Source organism: Mauremys reevesii, linkage group 9 (genome assembly GCF_016161935.1).
Source record: "Mauremys reevesii isolate NIE-2019 linkage group 9, ASM1616193v1, whole genome shotgun sequence".
Classification (NCBI taxonomy): Eukaryota; Metazoa; Chordata; order Testudines; family Geoemydidae; genus Mauremys; species Mauremys reevesii.
Genome location: NC_052631.1, coordinates 77,391,438 through 77,409,153, shown reverse-complemented (window position 1 = coordinate 77,409,153; position 17,716 = coordinate 77,391,438). Strand labels below are relative to the sequence as shown.

The window sequence follows — 17,716 nt, the reverse complement described above, 5'->3', positions numbered from 1 at the left end:
CATTTTCAAAATGAAAACGTTCCATTTTTTCAGGTCAAAACATCTTTTCATTAAAAAAAAAGTTACTTTATTTTTTTAAGTTGTTAAAATATAAAGTTAATGAAGTGGTGAACTCTGAGCACTTTAAAGGATTGGTCCCTTAAAGATTAAAGGTCTGATCCTGCCCCACTGAGTCCAATGGAGTTCTGTATTTGATTTTAAATATTAAGGACAATGAAATAAATTTGGGGTTTACAAAATCAATCACTTATGTGTAACATTTTCAAAAGCTGTTGAAAGTCAATGGCCCTTAGGCTCTTAAGTCACTTAGGGATGTTTGAAAAATTTACCTTAGATTTATTAGTGCAAGCCTACCAATCATCATTCCAAGCCTACTATGTCAAAAATAGAATCACTCCCAGTAAAACTATAGCTCATTTATTATCCCACATTACAACCAGGCCTGTATAGACAGTTTAAAATGAAACTGAGCTAGAGCACCAGTCTGGGAATAAAACAATCACGTAGTTCCCTGACTCAGAGGTGACTTCAAAAGGAGTGGGGAAAAAATATATTTTTTCTTTTTTGGAAGGGGGTGACTGAAAGACTCTTTCCTCAAAAATATTTAAGGCTTTTTAAAAAAAACATTAGTACTGCAGAACCTTAGAAGACTCTATGGACAACTGAACAACTTTAACGCTTATGACAAATAACAATATAAAACTTCATTAATTGAGAGGGGAAATGATTTTTCTACACTTGATCTGAGCTCAAAGAGCCGAGAAGCGGCTTTTATATTACATTAAAAGAAAGACCAGAGTTGATGTGGCTCGTCAGAAAGACCAACATGGAAAAAAGCGCAAAATAATTCTTTTAAAAAAGAAAATATGTTGTCTAGAGATTTATTCCCCCCTCACTGACAGACTAGCAGGTGACTTGTAGGACCAGGAATGAACATATGTAAGAGGTTACATAATTGTAGTCAAGTACAACTGTGTGTCTGTAAAATGGATGGACTAAAATGCCCATGAATGTTAAACTCTGAGCCCCACTGTGCCTGGCTTGGCAAGGCCAAGAAGGCACAAGGAACCTCTCCCATCACCTCCACATACCCCATGCAAGGTCTGCATACTAAATCCTAGTCCTTGCCCTCAGAGACTGCTGTTCAACCACTTCAGAAGTCTAATCTCCACTTGCTGGCTATCTCTTGAATTAGAGGAAGGAGGACTTTGGCTTCAATCCCCTCCATAATAGTCAATAGTGCTGGCCCTGTACAGCAGAGAAGGGGTGATGACCTTTTCCAAAGGGTGGCCACACAGGCTGCACTCTAAGGCATTGCACCTGGATGAACATAGTGCTCCCCAGAACTTCCCCAATAGCGACTCCTCTGTGTTCATCATATTACTTCCACAGATCTCACTGTTGGAAACCAAGGCAAGCTTAATCCAGCCATAACCAGAGCAAAATTGAGACAAATCCAGCTCCATCCTCCGGACCTTGAGTGCAGAAGCTCCAAGGGCAGTGGAACTGGTACACTACTGCAGTGCCGGAGTGGGGCTGGACGCATGGAGCAGGAGGGGTTGGGGTCTGGGTAGGTTAGGGGGATAGGCAAGGTTGGCAGATCTGCTCCCACCATATTTTCTCCATTCAGGGGATCATGTAATGGCCTACCAAAAAAAAAAAAAAAAAGTTACTTCATCTATTAGGCTGAGCTAGCGCTAGCCTCCATGGAATAACTCCATTGCTACTTCAGGGACTTCAGGAAGGATTTCTCCACAGTGGCCAGACCAGTGACTTGCACTGAGTGCTGGGCAAAGGGTTTGGCCCTGTATGTACAGAGTCCTGCTAATAACTATAATGATGTCAGTAAAATGTAAACTATCCATTAGCTATCAGTTGGTCAAGTGATTAATAAATCAATATTTTTAAACAGGAAAAAGCTATTGTTTCATGTCTTTTATTATGCAAATTAATTATTGATGGCCAGTTAACAGCTGAAGAGTTGAGAAGTAGTTACAGTGCTAATGAACCAGGTGCAGCAGTTACTTTTGTCTCCCTTCTTCAGAGCTACTGTTATAATTTCCCAGCCTGCTGTCTCCTCTGTTAATGTCAAGTGAAAGACACTGTAAATCTAGGCTGACTAAAATTAGCCAATTTTAAAGTGTCAGTAAATGTTAATTTCTAATCATTTATTTAACATTTCTTTAAAAAAAAAGTGGTGTGTATTTCTAAAATACATTTTAAGACAGTTTAAACTGGTTTCTTCACAGAAATGGAATATTCCTGTAGTTAAGGTGCAGGACAGAGTCAAATGATCTGTGCTCTATTCCCAGAATTCTCAGGGCCTGATTTCCAGAAATGCTGGGTTCCCTCAGCTCCTGTTGACTTCAGTTAGGAGTGGTGAGTACTCAGAGCCTCTGGAAAACCAAGCCCTAGGGATAAGATCCACAAAGACACTTAGGCACCTAAATCCCATTTTTAGGCACCACTACTGCGATCCACAAAACTCCCTCTTGGCTACTGCCTAACTCTTTAGGCACCTAAACTCATTCAGCTCTTATGTTTTTGCAGTAAAAGGCACCTATATTCCTGCTTCTGCGCATGCACACTATTGCCTCTCTCTGGTACGGTGTACTAAAATTGACATGTTGACACTTAGGATGAATGTTTATAATCTTATTACTTACTACTTCAAATGAGTTAATCCTTTGCATTTAAAAAACAACAAAAGAATGACACACACACTCACTCCTAAAGATCTATTTTGGCAATTAAATGTTTCTACTAAAGGAAACTACAAATTTGTGATGATGTACAATACATACAATCAGTTGCTGAGATTTTTGACAACTGAGAATTTTTATGACTCCGTCAAACAATCTCTTAGCTCTCCATAAAATAATCACCACATGAACAATACCTGAAAAGCTTTAGGACCACTTTCAGTGAAATAAGGGAGCATTTGGGTTGTACTCTTTCCATTCAGTATTTATTTTTGTATTGACAATGTGTCACAGAAGACAGCTGCACAGCACAGCTCAGCTCTCCTTTGCATCCTTAGGGTGAATTACATATTGGGTTCAGTTCTCACTGATTCAGTGCCAGGCCTGTCCCAGTATTAATTAGAGAAGCTAAGGCTAGTGGAGAATCAGTGTAACAGAGTGCTGCTGCATCTGTCTCCCACACCATGCTCCCTACACCGGGGTTGGGGTGGCGAGCCTGCTGGTTGGGCAGGCTCCACCAGCATTATTGCAGAAGGGAGCTTGCCTCTGAAAGGGAAATTCTTCACTGTCCATTTCCAGCCAGAATCTGGCCACTTTGCATTGCTTGAGAAGTGAAAAAGAGATCTGGGCCATTAGATTATGTGACAGAGAATATGCAGATGGGTCAGTGAATGGGAGAATGAGGCTTTCATCTATGTTACCAGTTCAAATCCAGCCCCATTCAGAAATGAATTAAAAGTTATTCTCATTGGTGGAAGATATGAGATGAACAGAGTTGTACAAACTTTTCATTTAAACTCATGTCCATCTGGCCTGGTTGCATTACAAATCTGAGCCCAGTTTGCTAAAAATTGCATGAACACAGACCTAGTTTATGCTTTTGTTTGAAGCTTAGTTTGCATGGGTTTTCACATGAAACTAGGCCTGTTTAGTTTTCAATCTGTGGGATTGATTAAAACTGAAAGTCAAGGTGAAACTCCAAGTGTGAATCCATTGAACTGAAACCAAAACTGAAAGCTTGGTATAAACAATGCTTCTCAGTCCTTAGAACTGCCAGTGTGAGACACATGCATTGAAATGTGTAAAAAGTGACCAAAATGTGGGCATGCATTTCATGTTGCACCATAATTGAAAGATTACATTAAAACTTGATTTGCACAGTGAGAAAACAGCCTTAAGGCAGTTTTGCAATCTGTACCAAGTTAATTGCAACAGGTTGTAGGGACAGCTGTTTACAGATTGCAGAGCTGGTTAAGTTGATTCAAGGTGAGAAAGCAGTCTTAAAACATATTTCAGACAAAAAAATACTGTTTATGGTGTGATGCAAAGAAATACACTGGTTTCACTTTGGGTCATTTGGGAGGCCCTGCCAGAGGAGAGGTTCTTGTTCTGCGGGTGTCTCATGGGGCATCAGAGGAAGAAAGTCTGGAGGGGGAAAGTAAGGACCTGCTGTAACTGTCTCCAAAGTCAATTAGTACAGCCAACCCATTCAACCCAGTGACATGCAGTTAATTCCATCTGCCTCGTCCCACATTATTGCTGACTGCCCTTCTCCCACCCCCAAAACTAAAACAGCCCCAACCCTTACTTTAGGGCTGGTGCAGCTGTTGCATTGCACACTGTCGCCTGTGGACCTTCAATCTGCTGCTCCTCTCCAGGAAAACGGTGGAGAAGTTGGTCCTGCTACTGCTGCAGTTTTTCTGGGCTCCTTGCTCAGCTCTCCTCCTGTGACACAGAAGCCTGAATGGGAGGAAATAGAAAGAGCCCACCAGCTAGGCTGACCAGATAGCAAGTGTGAAAAATCAGGATGGGTTGTGGGGGAGGGGGGGAGTAATAAGAGCCTATATAAGAAAAAGGCCCAAATATCAGGACTGTCCCTATAAAAATCGGGACATCTGGTCACCCTACCACCAGCTCAGAGACAGATCTTCTCAGTCCTCCCTGCCCTCTCATGAATAGGGAGTCAATCTTTCTCCTACCTAAAAATATAATATCACTTCCTGGGCAGCTCTCTTGTCTGGTGGAGAGATGGGGAAAGATAGAGATAGGAAGCCTTGGAGACCTGCAACAACAGGAACATTTCCCCCCACCCCGCAGCCAGCCAGCATCCCTTCGAGGGGAACACAGGAGAATGCTGTGCATCGGAGAAAAACAGCAATGTAAGATGCCTTACAGTTGAGAGCTCTGAGCAGGAACCTCTGCAAATCACAACTGAGTTTTGCTCAGCTCTAGACATGAGCTGGTGGTTTCAACCTCTCAAAGTTACCATCACAGTTATCATTGGTTGGCACTTTTTTTTTTTTTTAACACCTGACAGCAGTGCAGGGAAGCCTGCAGTACTGCTATTCACACTCTGCCAGCTCGGTGAATCAACAGAGGATGTGCATCATCAGGGCTTTCAATCCAATACCTTTCACAAGTTAATTCACTTAACATGTTTTCCATATTTTAAATGCTATCTCAAAACTGATCAAAGTACATCAGAGTTTGTCAGGGTGGTTTCTTCAGTAAAAGATTGTCTTGTACTCTGTCACTCTTGACTATTCTTTTCAGTTGTGATTGCTACTGTAGTTCATATAACACAGTAAATTGTCACAAGATGCATGAAAATGTTTTTAAATACATGGATAGCCCTGAAGAGACAACCTACTGTATATGCTTTGCTGTTTTTCTGGGCCATTTCTCTATTAGAGATATTATATAATCTGGTCCAAGATTTTCCAATTTGTAAATGTGGAAACCACTAATGTTCCTGTCTACTCAGAATGACTCATGAGTTGCTGATGTCATGCATAGGAGAGGGAAATGGGCTCTGAAGTCAGTGTGAGCATCACAGCTGCACACCTGTCAAGTCATATTGATTTTCCATTTGATTACAAATGGAGTCACCCAGGGCCAAGTCCTACCCTTACTTACATCTGATGGAACTCAGTGACTCTAGTAGGGCTACACTGGATGTGACTCAGAGCAGAGTCTGTCCCCCAGCTACTAGCACATATGCTGCTCATATGGAGAGCTTTGTAAAGGACTGTCTTAATTCTTTTCTTCTTACAAAATAGTGGCTGGCACGTGGATTATTCAGATAGGAAATGCTGAAGTTTTTATCATAGGTACTTGTTCCAAATAAACACTAAGCGTCAATAGTTAGTCAGTCCTTCAAATATCTTTTCCTCTACTCTTCCTACTTTCTTCTTATACCCCTCCTCTTCTTTGACTGTTACCTCTCCCAAAAAGCAAACACTGGCACCTGTAATACTAGATGCTAGAGCATGCGCAGGTGAACTTTTGGTTTTCAGATGCAAGATGCAAGACTTGCAAAGAGAACTTGCATCTGAACCCAATGAAGCACCTGCAGAAACTTCTCTAGCATGTATAAGGTGGTGCCAGACTCTTTTTGTTTTTTACAGATCCAGACTAACACGTACCCCCTCTGATACTTGATACCAATATCAATTTATCTAATTCCTTTTCCTTCTGAAGGAAAGAGGAAGGAGGAGGATTGACAGGAATCAAGCAATGGATAGGTGTTGTCATCCATTGTGTTCCAAAGGTTATACTCCCTGCAATGTTTTTTATAGTGTTCCGCAATTAGAATCTTGTTACACACATTAGAACTTTGATCATTAAGGGGAGGGGCATGAGCCTTCTCTCACATGACTTCATTATAGCCACCAATCTGCTCTCCACAGCCTTTTAGAACAGTTTTTAAATGTGTCTTTCTTCCTTTGTCATTTAATTCTGATATCCAATGAATGTATGTGACCATCTGGCACTTAAGAAAGCACTGTGTATGCACAATTGCTATAGGTTCATGCATTAAACCACCACAATGTTTACTTTGAACAATAGCAGAAAATTGGCATGGTGCCGATGAAAATGGTGCCTTGTACTGTGAAAATATTTTGGAGATCTTTAAAGAGGAGCTTATATCACCAGTCAAAGATTGTTCAAGTAGGACAAAGTTTGAAAGAATTCAAGTGGGACTATTCATATTGCTGTAGCAGAAGATTCTAGAGATACTACCCTATTAAGACAAATATGGATACATATTAAAGAATGCCCATCAGCAATGGATATATTTTGGTTATTCTACTTCTGACAGAATGTTCCACAGGTAGTTGTGAAGTTACAAGATTGGCAGCTCTAAAAATCCCACCCCAGGGCATTTGAAAGTCCCACACAGCACAGTTTACAGTTAAGGTTTCCTGACATTTATTATAAAAATCCTGTTTTCAGTTGCTTATAACTTTGCCAAACCTATACTGTTTGGGATAAAGTTTCCTATGCTGGGAGTCTGCCTCAGGCCAAATTCTTTTGAAAAGTTTCAGCTAAAATGATTTAGTTGTTTCCAACAGGGTGATTAGAGAACAACATGTTTTGCCCAATAAGACTTACTGTTTCAGTGAGAAGCTTTAGTGCCTCAAAACTCTGGAGCAGGGACTTGAAATTTGGCAGAGGGGTTGCCCTCATGTCATGGGCATGACTTGTCATCCGTGGGCTGCCAGGGTGCCACTGTGGTACTGGGCACCGGAACTGAGAGCAGGGAGACTTTCTTGTGCTCTCCATGCTCCCCCTGCTGGTGCTCAGACAGACACTGTGGAAGCAGCTTGATTTGAATGTCAATGGGTGAAGAATGAGGGTAAAGGAGGGGGATAAGAACCAGGGCAAAGAGGGTTGTGAGTGGGGGCTGAGAGGTGAGGACAGATACAGGAGAACATAGAAACATGGGGGCAGTATAGAGTGGAGGGGAAGGCAGAAGTCATGGGGCAGAAGGATAGGAGCAGGGGGACAGTCAGAGTCAGGAGTTGAGTGGGTGATGTGGACAGGGGAGTTGGGAATAGAAGCAGGGGACAGGGAGTGATTGGGGGAACATGGGCAGAAGGGTCTGTACACTACAGCGTGCTTCACTCCCAAACCTGGAGCTAAACCAATTATTTATGAGACTCAACATTCCTTTGCTGCCTAGCAAATAGATGTGACTACCAGTGCTGTGTTTCCATACCCTTCTAGTGACAGCTCCACATAGAAGACAAGAGCCTTCTCCTGCTACCAGCTACCGTTAGCCCAAGTGGTACAGGAGAAGGCTGTGAACATTAAGAACCCAACCCTGTGGATTACCCATGTGGGGGTCAATACTGTTTCACGATGCAAAATTTAAATATTAATTTTTAATAGGAAATTACATTTAAAAAACAATGTTAAAAGAACACTGAGGTTGCAAAGTCAAGCACTCAAAAGTTTGGCAATGACAAGCTGCCTGTACAATTTTCAGTCAGCCCCCTTAAGCATTTGCATTAGGATACCCTCTTTAGTTACATGCACTTATAGAAGCAGGCCAAATTAAGGTTCCATACGCAGCCTTAATACTGGCATTTCCAAACTTCTGAGTGTGAGACTTTGCGACCTTGAAGTTCTTTGAACATGGGGTTTGAGGATTTTGGTTGGGGTGAGAAGAAGGGGTTGATAGACACACATACAATAGAAGAGAATCTGTTCATGAAAATCCAGACAAGCCTCTGATGAACATGACAGATTATACAATGAACACCTGATTTTCTCACTCTGCCTATTTGAGACTGCCAAACACTCAGCGCTAATAAGGTATCCAAGTTCTGTATTGTGAAACATTTCTACCTGTTGACAAAAATAGCCTTATCTACTCTCATAAGAAAGGAGAGAACAGTGCAGTGCTCTGTCAGTATTTACATCATGTGGCATACATATGCCACCAAACATCAAGTGATAAACTGCATTAGGCGTTATTCTTTAATTTTCTTTTTAAAAAATTGGTAAGACCATATTTTGAAGTTTTAGGAAAAATGATTGCTTTGCTTCTGTAAGAAGCAACATCATCTGACTCAGAACCAAAGCAAGTATCATTGATTGTTAGAGCCAGAAGATCAGATATTTTGTCAATTATATGGAAATAAGGTGAACATTCAAAATGGAGTTATTTTGGCTTATTGGGGCTTGTGTGATCTTTTATTGAGTTCTCATCTGCACACAATTAGTCATGATACTGAGTTTTACTTTGAGTTTCAGATTCAAACAAACCCCCAACCACAAAGTAAAACTCAGCTGAAACACCAACATTCTTCTAGTTTTAATGTGAAATTAATATCACTGTAAGCTTCACACGGATGTTCAAGAAACTTAGCAAACCTTTCAACTAACCTGGACTGAGTTTTGAATTTTTACCTAAATCAGACATTGAGAGTGTCATGTAGTTGGGTTTCATAACAAAAATGTTGCACAACTCTAGCTGGAAGCAACTATGGGATATCTTCAATTAATCAATCAATTAATTGCTTGCAAATAACCAACATGCTGAAAGTTGTTTGCAGACTTTTTTCAGCAAATATCATCAAGAACATTGTAAGCTACTTGTGGAGAAACAGAAAGGAGAAAAAGAAACTAAGCTGGTCAAATCAATTTATATGTATTATTTGCTCAGGTCTGATCATGATATCCTTCCTGACCAAATAAATGTTTACATATATTTCTAATACTAAACATGAGAACAGTTATTGAAACACCCTATGCCAGGAACAAATTCAAATTAATCTCGAAGACCTTGCTAAGTGCTAGATTGCTCCTTGCAAACAAGGAGCAATGCTAGCAGTGCAGATACAAAGATACACCGCACCAGAGACAGAGTGGCCAGAGCCATTCTGCCTGTTGGGTGCTGTGGCAGGCACAATGTTTCTGAGGATGTTGGAGGCAGTGATGCTAGAAGTGACTCTTACCTCTTCCTCAGTCAGCTCAGACCCTGGCAACACTCCAATTTAACCTACCCTTTCAGGGCAGTAACACATCTGGCCACAACAACAATTCCTATACCTTGAGCCCAGAGCAACAAGATTAATGGGTAACGTCACTGTGTGGCATCTTCACATACCCATGCTGGGGAACCAAAATCTGGCCCAAAATCATTTGATTTAGAGGAAGATTTGGAAACTGTCAGTAATGATGAAGATTTAGCCTGACTTTAAATGACGTTTTGCAACTCCTTGATTTTATGAGTACTCCCAGTGTACTGGATGTTGTATTGTGCTAACTGTGACATTACACCCTATATTCTTCACAGAAACATTGCTCTGATATATGGCAATACTAAGATAGGTTTCATGCAAGATGGGTCATGTGAGGTATCACTGAAAAGGTTATGATCTACTGAATGTGTTTATCCAATTTGTATGCATGTATCATTTCTGTACCCGAGGTTAGGAATATTGACTTTGTAACAATTACAACTGTGTGTTTTTGGGGGAACGCCCACCGGACAGTGGGCAATCAGCCTGAATGAGCCATTTAAGGACAATAGAACTTTGAAGACACTAATCTCCCACCATCCTGAGGAGCTTCCTGGGATGTTGCTTTGACACTGCAGGGTCATCTGATGATGTCACCTGGCACAGAGTACAACCTTGGACACTGCTGGTATTTTTCCACTGGAAACAAAGGGTTTCCGCCTTATGTAAATTCTATTTAAGACTGGGGAGTAAGGCAACCAGGACTTTTCTCCATTGCCTCCCTGTCCAAGAAGGAAGATTGCTAAAAACACCTGAAGGGAAAGGCAGGGGGTGAGTCCAGGCTGAAACTCTGCAATCTCCCTAAAACATTTAAGGTTACAAAATGTAATTTCTTACCCATTTCGTGAGTGTGTTACGCTAAATTTGCATGTTTTGTTTTATTGCTTAGTAATCTCCTTTGTTCTGTTTGCTATCCCTTATAATCACTTAAAAATTACCATTTGTAGTTAAACTTATTTCTTGTTTATTTAAAAACCCAGTTTGTATAATTCATATCTGGTGTGGGGGGGGGAAAGGAGGGGAAGCTCTCCACATTGAGGGAGGGGGCAATTTGTTTATGAGCTTGCGCTGTGCAGACCTTGCTATACAGCGCAAGACAGTATTATTTTGGGTTTACACCCCAAGGGAGGTGTACACATGAGTTCTGGGTAAATTCCCAAGCTGAATCCTCCCTCATAAAGATGATTTCAGTTTATGTCTGCAGCTGGGTGTGGCCTTACCTGTGTGTGGGCTAGAGCAGGCTTGAGGACCTGGCCCAGCAAGGACAGACTGGTGGAACAGACAGGCTCAGTGGAACAGCACATCAGGTGGCATCCCTCATGGGAGTGGTGGGGGGGGCGGGGGCGCTCAACCCATCACCCTAACTATCCAGTATAGTTAAAGCTGAACAACTTTTGTGTTTAGACAAGTTCTAAGTAAAACTTATTTTTATTTCAATGCGTGGTTAAGAGTAGGTCAGACATAACACTAGAAACAAGAGCATGGATTAGACTATCTAATTGATCTCAGTGAATAGGACAAGAAATTAGGAATTGGGAATCATTAGTTTGTTGTGTGACTATAAGCAAAGCAAAGACTCTCGGGGCTCAATTTCCCCCTCTAAAATGGGGAGAGTGATACTTACCCACCTCTATAACATGCTTTGAGGACTATCGATGAAAAGTACTATAGAAGTGCTGAGTATTATTATTACCAGTTCTAATTTCTACATTGATATGACAAAATGTATGTGATTTAACCAACAAATACCATTATATATAATGTTCATACAGATCAATATTCTTTTAAACATTTTACTTGTATAAAATATTCTGCATCTGTGTTTAACTTAGTGCACGCTTAAGTCAAATCATAGTTACAGGTGCACTTAGTCACTTTGCAATGAAACTGGATTCAGAGTATATAAATTGTTTTACAGTAAACACATCACAGCCATTTCATATTTAACTCGTATTATCTTGGAGGAATGAAGTCATACTGACAGTCTAGTTATACTTATTCAATGGGGACCCAATCCTAAACAGAAAAGCTTTGTCTACTTGAAATTCTGCTGCAGCTTGTTGGAGCTCAGGAAAAAGAATCTTCAGACCCTACATGTGATGCTGATCTAGAATACTCAAGTACTTGGCTTGCAGACAGATCTTGCTGGATATGGGGGCCAGACAGTGCTTAATTTGTTGCAGGGCTTGCCAGGGCTGAGCCCTGGCACCTCTAGGCTTGACACTTCACAGCCCCAGCACCTCTGGGCTTGCTGTGTCAGTTACAGAAGTTTAAAAAAAAAAAAGTAAAAATTGCTTGAACCCAGGCACCTCTTTCATTACAAATTAAGCACTGGGGCCAGGGTATTGGAAACACCTGCTGCTTCTTACTGTGTGTAGTTTGTGCTGTGAAGATTTGCACTATACTTGGAACCACTGCTTGCTTTCTAATGTGCAGGAAACACGTCCACTTTTTGTCCCCCTCATGTTTCCTTGTACACACCTCTGACATAAAAATCATTTATTTAGCACACAGAGGGCTGGGGAATTCTCCTTCACAGATTCCCTACAGATGGGAGGTTCCCCCACCACCATTTCCCAAGAATTGTTTATTTTCAATTGCATTTTGATCTTGGCTGACTGCAAGAGGCATTTAAGGATTTAGGCCTTAGCTGAGTAAATCTAAGTTACTTAGCATACATACTAGGCTTCATGCTGACTATAATTTTGGATGTTAATACAGTACCTTCAGCTGAAAAAGGTGAATTCAAAAAGCAGGAATTGTCATTACCTGCTCTGCCAGGTGTTCAGTAGTTTTCTTAAGAAACTTTTCAAACCCCTTGTAAACAGGGTCACCTCCTCTCTCCTGGCACCTTAATAAGACTATAGAGAGTTCAAAAGTATAAGAAAGTTCCCTTTCTTAAGGTCTACTTTAAGTCCAAAGGAAAGTCTCTTTTGCCCAGTCCCCAGCAAGGCCTGGTTCCTCCTACATGCAGAACTGTCCTCTCTGGTTCTCTGCTGTCTTCTCTTCCTCACAAAGGAGCCCCACAGTCTCCTCAAGGCTGCTTTAATCCCAATCAGCTGCAGCCCTCACTTCACTGATTGCCTTCCTCTTTGTTTTATTCCTCTCCAAACTAAGAGAGGACAGCAGGCACCCACCCCCTTCTCTTCAGGCACCTTCTCTCTCAAAGCCCATTCCTTATCTATGCTAGACCTGATTTGGCCACCTGACCCTCCTCATTCTCCCTACTTGGGGAGGAAAGTTGGTTATATGACAGGTGGGGCTGGGCCCATCTCCTCTTAAAGGGGCCAGCCACCATTTGACACCTCGCCACAAGGCTCTGATACTTTTTGGCCAATAGGATGAATGCAGAATTAGAGTTTTGTGGCCAAATTTTGCCTCATTAACACCCAGCCAACTTGATTGACTTCACTGGGTTTTTACAAGTTTTCATGTGTATAACTAAGAGGAAAATTTGGCCCTCAGAATATGCACACATACACATGCTAATACATACTGTGTACTGACTGTGTATCAGTGAACTTCCAGATTTATTGTTTCTCAAGGTAAACACTGACTTCAGTTTCACCTTGGTCAATATTTACACCTCAAATCAATAAATATCGATGCTCTCTTCTACAGAAGTCAATATCTACTTAAAATATATATGGCAAAGGTAATCAGTAAAAGCAAATCAAAGTCATTAATAAACATTGCATCATAAGTGAGGTCTGTCCTCCAAAAATAAGGGATACTTTATTATCTGTGCCCATTAGAAATAACAGAATTGTTTTCCCTTCATATTTTATTATTATTTTAAAGATGACATGTAGTATGTTTGATTGAGTTGGAGCTACTTAATATGGCAAAAGATAGAGGTATTCACATAATTACTGTACAAACACTGGGCCAGATCCTCCAGTTTGGCTGAGCTATAATCAGTACGTGATTAGAGGGCAGGAGAATCTAATCCTGTGGCCATCCTACTTCCAATCCACTTCCTAGCATGTTAGAGCAGCCTGTAGGCTACTCTGTCTTGCAGCATCTGCCAATAGCCTCGCAGCAGCTAGGGATCAGGTGGGTGCAGGAATATCCCACACACGACTCTTACTTCCTCAGGTCTGCCTCCTGTGCCAGGGGCCAAGAGAAGGCAAGACAACTCTGTGCTGTCCAAGGATTCTCCTGTGCAAGGGGAAATCATCCAGTGGCTGGTTAATCTGAGTTTATAGCTGCTTGACATTGATATAGCAGCACAAAAACAACTAGTGCATACTAGTAAATCTAGCCCAGAGTCTGCAACAAGCTGTTTACTCATGAACAAACATTTATGCTTCCTGTCAGTGGCTTTGTGTGGTCCAGAGTGCAGAAATATTGTTTGGAGCAGACAAGGACAACCAACAGAAAGCTCCACATCCCCTCTGTGCCACAGAGCTATGCTCCAAGAGAGCTCCATCCATGATAACTTCAGAGGGAATATTGGAAAGGTGTGGGATTGTATTTGGGTTTAGGAGTGACCAATGGAAACCTAACTCTGTAGTTCCAATAGCTACGCAGGGAAATAGCAGTGACATCAGAGTGACACCTCAGTCAAACCACAGCATGCAGGGCAGGATTTCATCTCTTCCCCCAGCTCTTACAGGACCTCCTTTGCACAAAACCAAATTCCTTGAGCTTTGCACAAGGAAGACGAGTTGACCCCTAATAGCTAAAACACCAGGGCAAAACAGTTATGTCTCTGGAATCCCATTTCCTGCCATGTGGCTGCACAGTTCTAAATCAGACCAAAATTTGACTGGGAATGTTTTAGCAAAAAATATATGGAAATCTCTCGCTCGGATTTCTTGAGTGTTAATGTTTTTCTCTCGAAATAACATTTTGAAGTCAAGAGGAGGTTAGAGGTCCAAGCAATTCTATACTTTGCCTCTGATAGAACGACTCTCCAATTGTCTCATCACAGGTGGATAATAGTTTCCACTGAACTCAAATTCAACTGGTGAGGACGTATTCTATTTTCATATGCAATTAAATTAGTTTAAATTGCTCCAGACTTCAGCATTGTCGACATTTGAGGAGGTAAGCAATAGCACTTTGCTGATTCATCATAATACTCTACTATTTAAATCAAAACATGACGCAGGATCTGCTTCTTTCATGTAACCATGTAATTAAGTTTATATGCTGTGTTGTGCACATTGCACTGGACTATGTGTGTTTCCAATACTGTCTAATGTTGCTACGAGCTGTATTTAGAAGGATAATCAGGTTTATGACCCCAGATTCTTTCCTGTTTCTCAAGACATCCCAGAGCAAATGAAGCAGAACTGAACTCACTGTGCTTTGTTCTTTGAATTATCAGCTTCTTTCCCACTTTACTAAAGTCTACTCGGTCATGATACCCAGCTCATTCTCAACAGCATATAGCCCGACAACAAGGGGTATTGTTAAAGTTAAGTTTAAAAACTGTAATTTTGTGTGCCTCTGTGAAATCCAAGAGATGGATCAGAGAGAGGTAAATGTCTCAGAGCCATTCCTCCATCTTGGGCTCCTCACTTGAATCACAGTACAGGGAACCATATTTTATGTCACATCGTTCATCCCCTTTCTGAATAATAAGATATCTCTTCTAGTTACAGTCAGGGGATTCCCCCACTCCCTTTCAAACAGCACTATTTTGGGTTTCCTTTATTCATCCCAAACTCAATTCTGTTCAAACTGGACTAGACTGAAGACAGCACATCTTTGAATAGACATCTATTGTATTCATATTTTTCATGCAGAACCTACCAATTTAAATTCCCTTTAAAACTAAACCTTACACATATGGCCCATTTAAACTGCCTTATAGTGGGTTGCCTATTACATCTGCAAAACCTGCTCTTGTATAGGGCTCTGAATGTGTCTTTTCCCCTTTCTTACAATTTAGAAGCTATTTCAAACTAAAATAATTACGATAGAAAATTGCTTCAGAACACACACACACACACACAATTTTCTGACAAAAGTTTAAAATATTGTTTTTTAAATTTGGGAGTTTCGAAGTTTTTCCCTTCAGCACAGTGACAAAACTCTCTAGCTCCTTACAATGCAAAGCTGAGCCTCTGGGCAGGAAAAGACTTGAGACAAAAGGTCTGTTACCATGAGAACATATGAATGGCCATATTGGTCAGACCAATGGTCCATCTAGCCTAATATACTGTCTTCTGAGAGTGGCCAATGCCAGATGCTTCAGAGGGAACAAACAGAACAGGGCAATTATCCATCCCCTGTCGTCCAATTGCTGCAGCTGGCAGTCAGAAGCTTAGGGACACTCGAGCATGGGATTGTGTCCCTGACCAGTGATCAATCTATCCTCCATGACTTTATCTAATTCTTTTTTTAAATCCAGTTATAGTTTTGGCCTTCACAATATCCCCTGGCAACGAGTTCCAGAGGTTGACTGTGCATTGTGTGAAGTACTTCCTTTTGTTTGTTTTCAGCCATATGCCTATTCATTTCATTGGGTAACCCCTGGTTCTTATGACATGTGAAGGGGCAACTAACTCTTCCTTATTCACTTTCTCTACTCCATTCATGATTGTATAGACTTCTATCATATCCCCCTTCATTCAGCTCTTTCCAAGCTGAATAGTCTCAGTCTTTTTAATCTCTTGTCATGCCACTCTCATTCTTGCTATTGCTCTAAGCAGCAGTAGCTGAAAAAGCAACCTGAATTTTAAAAGCACATACATTTAAAATGAACTGAAAGGTAGCCCTTCCCTATTCGCACCTGAGGTCTATACAAAAAATAAACAAACATAAAAGGGAAGGTGGAAAACCCATCCTTTTCTCTTCACCCTGAAAAGCAAAATTTTACATAAGTCCAATCAGGCAATAGGATTTGTAGAAACTCTAAACCTAGGGGACAGCACTTGTTTCACTCTCATTAAGAGAGATGTGCACATTAAATGGTCCCCTGCTACTCACTCTGACTCAGTGAGAGCTGATTATCACACAGTGCCTCATATATATATAAACCCAGATATTGAATAGGAAAGAAAAGTGAAAATTGTCCTTTGGAATTTGAGTTTAGGGTCCTCAGCAAGAGAGGGTCTTCTATAGCAACAGAGAATGCATAGAATGGGATGACAGCACTGTGTGGAATCTAGTGACATCATTGTGGTGGTCTGGAAAGGACCGGCTCTTTGATTTGTGTTTGGAAGCATTTTGTGGAGCAGCAAAGTGAATGTCTAAAGTTGCAATAAGGAAGCTGCATTTCTTTTTTCTTGTATTAACTTAGCAGTCAGGTCATAGGTTTATTTCTTCTTACAAAAACTTTTGGAACAGAGAATACATCATATTACATAGAATCTTGGAGCTTTTGAAGTAAAATGTACTTTGGTGGTGGAATTTTAAAAGGTAACAAGATATTTTCTTCCACTATAGTTATGTGTGATATAGAGATGGGGTCCTGTTATATAACCAAGATCTAAACACACTTGAGCACTATGGAAATTCAGATCAGGATCTGACGTTTACATTTTGGCCCTCTCTCTACAATACAAAATCCCCACATCTAAATCCTCAAGAAATTTGGGGAAATTTGAAACTTGGACTGGGTCCAAAGCTTTGCAACTAGGGAGGACGTTTAACACCATGTAAGTGTTTTTATGTCAACAAAGATATTACTCTACATTAAGTTATCCTCAGTGCAGGTACACTATTATGGGCTTTGAGCTGTGTATTCATAAAAACAGTCTGAAAATATAATTCAGGCTTTTGTGGGAAACTGGCTGCACATCCAAAATTTTATTCAGCAAGAAATCAATGATCCTGTGTCACTTTGCCAAACGACGAGCCAAACGACGACTAAGCTGAGGTTATAATAATTGATATAAACAATAAAGATTCAGAGCTATATTCTTGCATTCTAAGTCACAGTGAGGAGTAACTTACTCCATAAGTAGTTCCACTAAATCAATGGAAGTTAAGCACATGCTTAAAACTAAGCTTAAATGTTTTGCTATTTTGGGATAGATTTAAGCATGTGCTTTCCTGAATCAGAGCCAGAGTGAAGGGAGAGGACAGAAACCCAGATTTTAAAGTGACATTTCTTTTACATTCTGCAGTGGTGTGCTAAACACTGTTGCAGTGGAGAACTCAAGCTTGGGGGCTTGTCTTCAGAATTTTCATTTCCAAAACAAACATAAAGCAATTATGGGTGAAATCCTGGCTCCAGTGAAGTGA

General features: G+C 40.8%; 1 long non-coding RNA gene across 1 annotated transcript; it reads right to left on the bottom strand.

The window, feature by feature from the left end:
* Positions 1–2,426: 2,426 nt before the first annotated feature.
* On the bottom strand, positions 2,427–12,718 carry LOC120371486. Its single transcript, XR_005584395.1, has 3 exons — positions 12,284–12,718; positions 4,291–4,442; positions 2,427–4,127 (listed from the first exon to the last, which is right to left on the bottom strand). It is a non-coding gene; the product is annotated as an uncharacterized LOC120371486 (long non-coding RNA).
* Positions 12,719–17,716: the final 4,998 nt, after the last annotated feature.